Source organism: Aegilops tauschii, chromosome 4 (genome assembly GCF_002575655.3).
Source record: "Aegilops tauschii subsp. strangulata cultivar AL8/78 chromosome 4, Aet v6.0, whole genome shotgun sequence".
Classification (NCBI taxonomy): Eukaryota; Viridiplantae; Streptophyta; class Magnoliopsida; order Poales; family Poaceae; genus Aegilops; species Aegilops tauschii.
In genome coordinates, this window is record NC_053038.3 from 392,104,754 (window position 1) to 392,113,497 (window position 8,744).

The 8,744-nt window shown below is 47.8% G+C and overlaps 1 long non-coding RNA gene and 1 pseudogene across 1 annotated transcript; both read left to right on the forward strand.

Moving 5' to 3' along the window:
* The first annotated feature begins 1,831 nt into the window (after positions 1-1,831).
* On the forward strand, positions 1,832-3,384 carry LOC120963040 (uncharacterized). The gene is made up of 2 exons (XR_005754693.1): positions 1,832-1,948; positions 2,890-3,384. It is a non-coding gene; the product is annotated as an uncharacterized lncRNA (long non-coding RNA).
* A 2,624-nt stretch (positions 3,385-6,008) lies between these two features.
* Positions 6,009-7,285, forward strand: LOC109783624 (uncharacterized; annotated as a pseudogene).
* Positions 7,286-8,744: the final 1,459 nt, after the last annotated feature.

Consider the following 8,744-nt stretch of genomic DNA (forward strand, 5'->3'; position numbering starts at 1 on the left):
ATAGTGCAGAGGACCTAAGTCCTTAATGGAAAACTCAGCACGAAGACAATCCGTGAGCTGTCGAAGAAGGGCAGTCGAGCATGCTGTCAAGATGATGTCGTCGACATAAAGCAGCAGAAAAGCAGTAGCATCACCCTGGTGGTAGACAAATAGTGAAGCGTCGGAGCGAGTGGAGCGGAAGCCAAGCTGAGTAAGAAATGCTGCGATGCGCTGGTACCACGCGCGAGGAGCTTGCTTGAGCCCGTACAGAGATCGAGTAAGCAAGCACACATGATCCGGAGAAGACTCATCTACGAACCCAGTCGGCTGCTGACATAACACCTGTTCCTCAAGATGCCCATGAAGAAAAGCATTCGAAACATCCATCTGATGCACAGGCCAGGAGCGAGAGACCGCTAGCTGAAGGACAGTCCGAATTGTCCCGGGTTTGACAACCGGGGCGAAAGTGTTTGTGAAGTCAACGCCTGCTCGTTGACGAAAACCCCGAACGACCCAACGGGCCTTGTGTCGGTCAAGAGTACCATCCGGATGAAACTTGTGCTTGAACACCCACTTCCCGGTGATGATGTTGGCCCGAGGGGGACGGGGAACGAGCTGCCAAGTGTGATTGCGTTGCAATGCGTCAAATTCCTCCTTCATCGCGGCGAACCACATGGGATCACGAAGCGCGGAACGGGCGGAGGTCGGCAGGGGTGACGGTGACGAGGAAGACGTCGAAGCCACGCAGGTGTACTCATCCGGAGGGTAGCGAGTGCTAGGCCGATGGACACCCAGGTGCGACCGAGTGACAGGGCCAGCGGGTGGTGGCACAACAGCAGACACCGGGGCCGGCGCCAAACCCGGCGGTGAAGAAGCCGGCGACACGCCCGGCTGCGAAGAAGTCGGGGGAGAAGCGGGCGATCCCGGCGGGCGAGCTGGCACAACAGCCGGCAAGACCGGCAAGGCTGGCGCTGAAGCCCGCGAAGAAGAGGCCGGAGAGGCCGGCTCAGAAGCCGGCGCGGCGCCCGGCGATGAAGCAGCTGGAGAGGCCGGCGCGGGGCCCGACGATGAAGCAGCCGGGGAGGCCGGCGTGGAGGCCGACGTGGAGGCCGGCTCGTAGGTCGGTGAGCCTGGCGAAGCAGCGGGCAGGAGCCGGAGTGCCGTGCGTCCAGGGGGCGCCCTACGCCATGGGGCAAAGCCAGGGCGGACAGGGTCGGCCAAAGAGGGGCTACGGGCGCCGATGAAGAAGCCGCCTGCTGTTCCTGTTTAAAAGGAAAACACAACTCGTCGAAATAAACATGTCGGGATGTGATGACACGGTGGGAAACCGGATCATAGCATCTATAGCCCTTGGTGTTAGCCGGGTAACCGAGGAAGACACACGGAAGGGAACGAGGGGCAAGTTTATGAGGAGAGGTGGCGACAATACTAGGATAACAAAGACAACCGAAAATACGAAGACCGTCGTATGAAGAAGGAGACCCGAAGAGGAGGTGGTGAGGTGTAAAGTTCCACTGGGTGCGACAGGGACGAAGGTTAATGAGTAGGGTGGCAGTAGCGAGAGCGTCGGGAGCGGAAGCAGTGGGGAAGGGGGCACGGCGGCGGCGAGTAGTCGGCGGCGCGGGCGTGCGAGGGAACTAGCGGCGGCGGCTGGGAAGCGACGGCGACGCGACTAGGGTAGAGGATCGGAGGAAGGCTGATACCATGTAGAAGGTTATGCAACTCACGATATATTGATCGGGTGCAATATGCACGTATATATAAGTACAAAGGATAGCCACGTCCTCAACTATACATGGAAGGAGGAGAGCTTGTTGTACAAGAAATACACATATGTATCTACATCTCAACACTGCTGACCAAGACCCGGGCGGCGGGTGGAGCCGCAAGCGAGCGCAGATCTGGGAGGGAGAAAAGGGTCGGGCGGATAGGTGCGAGCCCTCGCCACAGGCATCTGAACTCTCCACTGGTAAGACCCGCATGCACCTGGCTGGGCTAAGAGGTGCGTTCGATCGTACACGAAGAGGGTAGTTTTCCATTTTCCTGTATGTTGCGTAACAGCGTCGAGTGCTTGTTGATCTGCTTGAGATTTGTGCACTAATTTGTGGGTTCACACTGCTGAAAACCAGTCCAACCAAAGGAGATAGTTAGAACAATTTGGGTCCTTAAGCAGAGTTTTGGGTTATGGTTGAATAATTAGTGTTAGTACTAGTATAAGTGTGTTAGTACTGGAAGGTAGAACTAAGTGAGGCTGGGTGCAGCGATTAATTTAGCAAACGTTGTGTGCTGTGAATGGGCTGAGCAAGTTCTTTTGGCATGAAGGATGAGGATGTAAGATCCTTTGAATATGTTGATGGTGATATACTGGAGCAGTTGGATCATTCAATATAGCCATGGGATTTGTTAGACCGTTTTTTGCAACTCGACCACTGGTCTGTGCCAAAGAAGTAGGGGCAATTCCGGGAGGAGTCGGTAGTTGGGCACTGGATCCCTTCGGACCTGGAGAACGTGTGACACTGGGTCGGGGAGCCATCGACTGGTGCAAGAGGTGAGTAAGTTCCAATCCGTGGGAGCCTATACAATTTTCTCGTCGAATGTATTTTCTTGGTTGGCACAAAAGTACCTGCATTAGGCTGTGAGCTTTGTACTAAAGTCCACGCGTATGATTCGACATGTTCGGTTGAGTAGAGTTCTGACTGTAATTGTTTTGTAGAGGTTACCATGTTTGGACTGTTGGTTATCATTCTCGAATAAGGCATTCATATCAATCTCTGGTCCTACCAGAAATAAGAAATGTGGAATGTATGGTTTTCCTTTGTGATTTTTGTGTACCCTGTAGACATAATTCTATCTTCTGCACATGGAAAGTGTCAAACAATGTTTCTGAGTTGTGAAGAAACTCTCTTGCAGGTTGAGGTTTGGAGCTGCAGCCCCTAGTAGGATGCTCTGCCCGGTGAGGGCTTGTTCTGTTAAATCCGACTGGGGTTCGAAACCCGATCTAGCTTGTAACAGCCTTCGGTTATTACCTTGTCCAGTAAGCGAGGTAGGAGAGGCGTGAGCGACGGCGGGCCTACAGCAGATCCACATGCGCAGTGGCCTTCTCCGGCGCGAGCACGACGGGAGCAGACGGCAGCAGCATGCCCCAGAGGTGTCCTACTATTGCGTCTGAGAGGTGACGACGGCGTCCACACCTACGGTGTTGGAGCCTCTAGGTTTCTCGGTTCAGGCGAATTATAAGGTTCTTGGATCCCGTCTGCCTGCTCAAGTCATTTGTTTTTCCAGAAATATTCTCTGGATCAAGTGTCTTTTATGTCATACAGAACTGTGTTATGAAACACTGGAGGGAGAAGCATAAATCTGAACATCTAAATTTTTGTTAGACAGATAGTTTTTTTTTCCCTGATAGTTCATAATTGCGTGAGCACAATGTTCAGTGTTCCATTAACTTTTCTTGACCGCTTTCTTGAGCATGCATGGTCTGGTCCATTTGATTGTTAACTTCTATGGGGTTAATTAGCTAGGCCTATCACAAATACTTTCTGCTGTACAATTTAGGCCAGGAAGAGAAGCCAGCAGGCTGCTGACCGTTTCACACATTGCAAGTTCTGAACTGAATTCAAGCTCCATATTCATGCCATGTTACAATTTTCATTTTTTCCTTCTAGAAACTATCTTCAATATTATCCTGAAAGAAATGGAAATGGCACATCTTTCTGGTAGTTTGTGAAGTTGATAACGGATGTAATTTACTAACGACACGATGACACTTCATTTGGATAATGTATGTAATTCGTGAGTTAGTTCATGAATTTGAAATTCTTGAAATCAAGGAATACATGGGAGCTATACTGGGTTGGGTTGTGTGAGTTACAGGTTTCTTGCCATTGCTTTCCATTATTAGAAGAACATGTTTCCATACACTTAACAAAAGCTATTTTACATTGTTGCCTTGCCTGTTCATCTTAAAAACCTTGATTCTTTTTCAACCATGCGAGGGTATTGGGGCATTTTATATGCTCCTTGAGCTAGAAAATTCGGGTTCTGAATCTCCGGATTACTACTAGCAGAGGCTAAGCGCGCAGGAGGTCAAGCTGATCGTGCCCAAGGCAAAACTTGGCGCCCTTGACTCTACCATCCAGGAGCTAGTCGAGATTGGCATTGTCTGCCATTTCTCCCTGCTTGCCAGTGATGATGCAGTCCTAGAAGAAAATGTCATGGATTTTTAGAGAAAAGAAAATTGTCAAAATGTCTTACTTTTAACCTTTTGTACCATGTGTTTATCTTTTTATTTTACCATGAACCTTAAGGATTATGCTCTCATTTGATAGAGATATGGCCTGGCATGGTAGTTGGCACCTAAGATTGCGGTCGAAACAACTCTGCTTCTGGTGTATCCCAGAAGTTGTCCTTCTGAACTTGCGTTTTATTGAAATCCCCAGCATCTCAAATTCTTCTCATTGTGTTGGTTGCTATCAGTTACATGTGCGGCTCTGGTTCTAGTTCAGATATTTGTGTTCCACACAATCCAGTGAAATACTAGTTTGCATGGCAATAATTTTTCGAGTTTTTAATTGAACTATGGTGAAGCTTCACGTATTTGGTGAACAAGTTCTCAATAGAAGGTTACATTTCGGAAAGTGGTACTGATTTGGGTGGGTGGGTACTGTAGTTGACCTGAATCATCTGGTGAACAAATGCTGCTTGCTGGGCAGGTGCTGGGATCGATTGGAGACAGTGGGGGACGATGGGATGAAGACTAACCGTGCCGGAGAAGATTAGGTAGCTGCCTCCAACGGCCAGGCGCAATAAATGGGCCACATGGTGGCGTTGGTCCAAAATCCGGGAGCTACTGACCCACGTCGTCTCTTTTCCCGAGCCGGTGCGGTGGAGGCTGATGGCGTTCCAGTGCCTTGCGATCAGGCGTGGGCCATCGTCGCGTTTTATTAAGGACAACGCTAACGCCCACACGTGTGGTGGGAGCCAAACCCGCCCACACGCCCTACAACACACAGACTACGCCATGTCACCGCATGCATTCAGGTGAAAATCTTTTTGGATTTTCTGTTTCTAAAATGTTTTATCTCTTAAATGAAAAAATCGATTGAAGATCCGTTTTCACCATTAAATCCTTCGCGACGAGATTTTCGAAACTAGATCTCATATCAATATATTTCGACGAAATTTTTTTTTAGGTTAAAAGTTGCCGTGTCTATTGCACATGAATTGCCATGATGTTTATACTGAAGTTGCCATGATATGTTTCAGCTATTTTTTTCTACATTTAAAAGTAAATTTTGACATATTATAAAACGAAGAATTAAGAAACTAGACTTGCCATGCACCATAAATTAAAATTGCCATGATACATGCATTTAAAATTGCCATGGTTCATACAAAAAATATTTTCATGGTCAAAGTACTGGAATTGCCATCATCGAAAAACTAAAATTGCCATGATCTACAAACTAAAATTGCCACATGGCAACTTTAGTTTAAGCACTATGGCAACTACGGTGTAAACATCATGGCAACTTTTGGGCAAAAAAAATTCATCGAAGCATATCAACATGGGTCTAGTTTTGAAGATCTCGTCAAGACGGATTTAATGGTGAAAACGGATTTTTAATTCGCTTTTTTAATTAGGAGATAAAACATTTTTAAGCCGAAAACCAAAAAGATTTCTGCTGATGTCATCTGTTTATACGTGGCAAAATGAGTGGTGATGGAGGCGTGTGGGCGATGTGCAAACGCCCACACGTGTGGGCGTTAATTTTTCCGTTTATTAATACAAATACGTGCGATATACATGGGCCTATACATTGACAGTTGGCGATCCCTAGGGAAACGGAGGGGAGGGATATCGAGGGCATGTGTGCTCGAGCACAGAATAGCACTTTCGTGGATCCGGTGACTTCAACCACTCAACGAGCGAGGTGCTCCACCAGTCAACCATGCCTTTGCCATCGTCATGTAGCACTCCATTTCCATTTGCCAAATCTCCCTATAAGAAGCACATACCACCCCATGCACAATGCAAGCACAAGCACAAACACCAAAACCCCACCTAGAAGTTGCATCTGACCAGGTAGCGAAGCCCAAACACAAGTAGCCATGGAGCTCGTCTCATACATTGCCATGTGCCTCTCGTTCGCCTTTCTCCCACGTCACAGCGACGGCGCCAACCGGCATGGTAGAGCGGGAGACCAAGCAGCAGATTCTGGCGAGCATCCCGCCGCACTGGGAGGAGAACCCCGTGTTGTTCCTGACATCGCCGTCCGGCAAGTACGCGGCCTACTTCATGCGCAGCCAGACCGCACCGGGCGCGGGCGGCCTCGGGGCCGACTTCTGCTACGATGAGGTCCTCGACACCACGGCGCCGGGCGCGGAGGGCCGGAGCGTGTGGGAGTCGGAGTGCTTGGCGGTGAGCACCGTGAACACGTGCGCGCTCGTGTTCTCGTGGAAAGGGCTGGAGGTGTTCGACGGGAGCAACTCAGTGTGGCACACACACGACACAGAGTCGGACGACAACAACTTCCTCAAGACCCTGCAGCTGGTGGACGAGGGTGACATGCGCATCCTCGACAAGGGCGGCGAGCTTGCGTGGAAGGCCAGCGACGAGCCGCGCGCCGCGCAACACTGCGGCATGCCCGGTTCTCCTGGGTTGGCACCGGCAATGCCGCCCTTCGCCGGTCCGATCGGAAAGGGGAGCAGCAGGTTGCCATTCGGGCAAGATGAAGGAGGCATCGACGGCAACAGCTACGGTTCCGTCGGAGGAGTTGCACAACCCGAGCTGCCGTTGGCGCCGGGTGGCGTTGGTGGGCAGGGGCAAGCTGTGGAGAGCGTGGGGGAGACTATGGGCTTCGGTAGCCAGCCATTGGTGGACAATAGCCCATACGACAGCGGTGCAACGGAGCGTCCATGGACTGGAGTTGCTAATTTGGGTCTCAGCGTTGCAATTGCCATTGCCCTGACCCTGGGTCTCTGAAAATTTGGTAGTTCCCTCATGGGGATACTGGTGGCCTATTCGATTTTTCTCATGGGGATACTGGTGGCATTTTCGATTTGTTATTTAACTTGGTGGTATCTCTTCCGGCGCAATAAGCCAGAGGATGTGTGGGTTTTATTTTTTGAGTTGAGGATGTGTGTGGTTCGAAGTGATGCTCTTCATGATTCTGATTGTATTTGTATGTAACATATATTGAAAAATGATTTTTTTCACCGTTATTTATTTCTTCTTGTAAAAAAGAGTCATCATCCTGTGGTTTTCTCTTTATAATTAATGACTAGCAAAAGGACCCGTGCGTTGCAACGGGATGATAAAATAGTGCCTTCAAATCAAACCGATGAGAATGTAATACGTACAATAGTTATACTAATATACAAAGTATATTAGTTAAAACATTTAGATTATTCAACCAATAAATTGGATATATCATCTCTTTATCTGAATGCCCATGCTTCGCTGCGGAGAAAACGTATGAAAAATTTACTGTTTTCTGAATGTCCATGCTTCGTTACGGAGAAAATGTATGAAAAAATTACTGTTTTTTAGAACCGTATGAAAATTACTTGTGGTGTGAGACATATATTCCATTTAAATTTTAGAACATTGGACACTTTCTCAAATTTAACAGAGAACAAAAAGTGTGGTTCAAAACGGGCTAAGAGAGTGCCTGATCCATTTCTTTCGCAACAATTCCCTGAGGTTGTCAATTGCAATCAGCGAACAAGCAACAAATCCCACGACCAATTTTTAGTCAGAAAATCAAACATCATCTGTCGTACATGTATATAGCCCACAAATCACGTTTAATTAGTGCCAATCGGAGCAGATATATGGCAACCGTTCTTGTCTTCCTTTCCTTCCTTTATCGAATGCAGCCCATAAATCAAGTTTAGTTAGAGTCACCCTTTCCCTTTCATTATTGCATGCAGCGCACAAATTGGGGGTGTATATAAACTTGCCGAATTTAATAGAAAGGAATGAGATAGTACTGTTTAGTATCTAAAACGAACTAAATTTCTATCACAAGTAGTAATCTAGTCTAGTGGTTCACCCTAAACTTTATAGGGGAGGTCCAGAGTTCAAATTTTAACGAGAGCACATTTGTGTCAGCGTGGAGGAACCTTTTTTTCTTCTGAATACAGGACCACGTGTTGAATACAATGTGGTTTTAGGAAAAAGAAAACGTTGTCCTGTTTATATCAGTTGAAGCAGTATTGCGGGTTGAATATTCAAAAATATAGGGGTTTTTTTCTGGAAAAACGAAACATTTTCCTGTTATAACACTTAAAAACGTACTGCGAGTTGATTACCTAAAACTACAGGGGCTTTTCTGCAAAATTACTGACGACGTACGACTAGGAGCAATCGCTGGTTTATTATTAGGGAAAGATGTACTCCCTCCGTAAACTAATATAAAAGCGTTTAGATCATTAGGGAATATTTCTTATGCATATTGTAGCTCCGAGGAAGGCACCGAAAAAGGCATGCCAGATTCTCCTCTCCGACAAGCTTACCACCGCAAATTACAATTTAGGGCAAAAATCCCTAACTACTACTACTAGCAACAACAGGGTGGATCCATCGCCCAAATCGTCGTGGCCGAAGGCCAGAGGAAGAGGAGAGACCTAATGAGGGGGTGTGGAGGAGACTTTGGAGATTGGGCAAAGGAACGAGGAAGGGAAAGTGATGTTCCTTACCCGCACATTGGTTGATACCGATGATAACCCACAAATATAAGGAATCGCAACAGTTTTCAAGG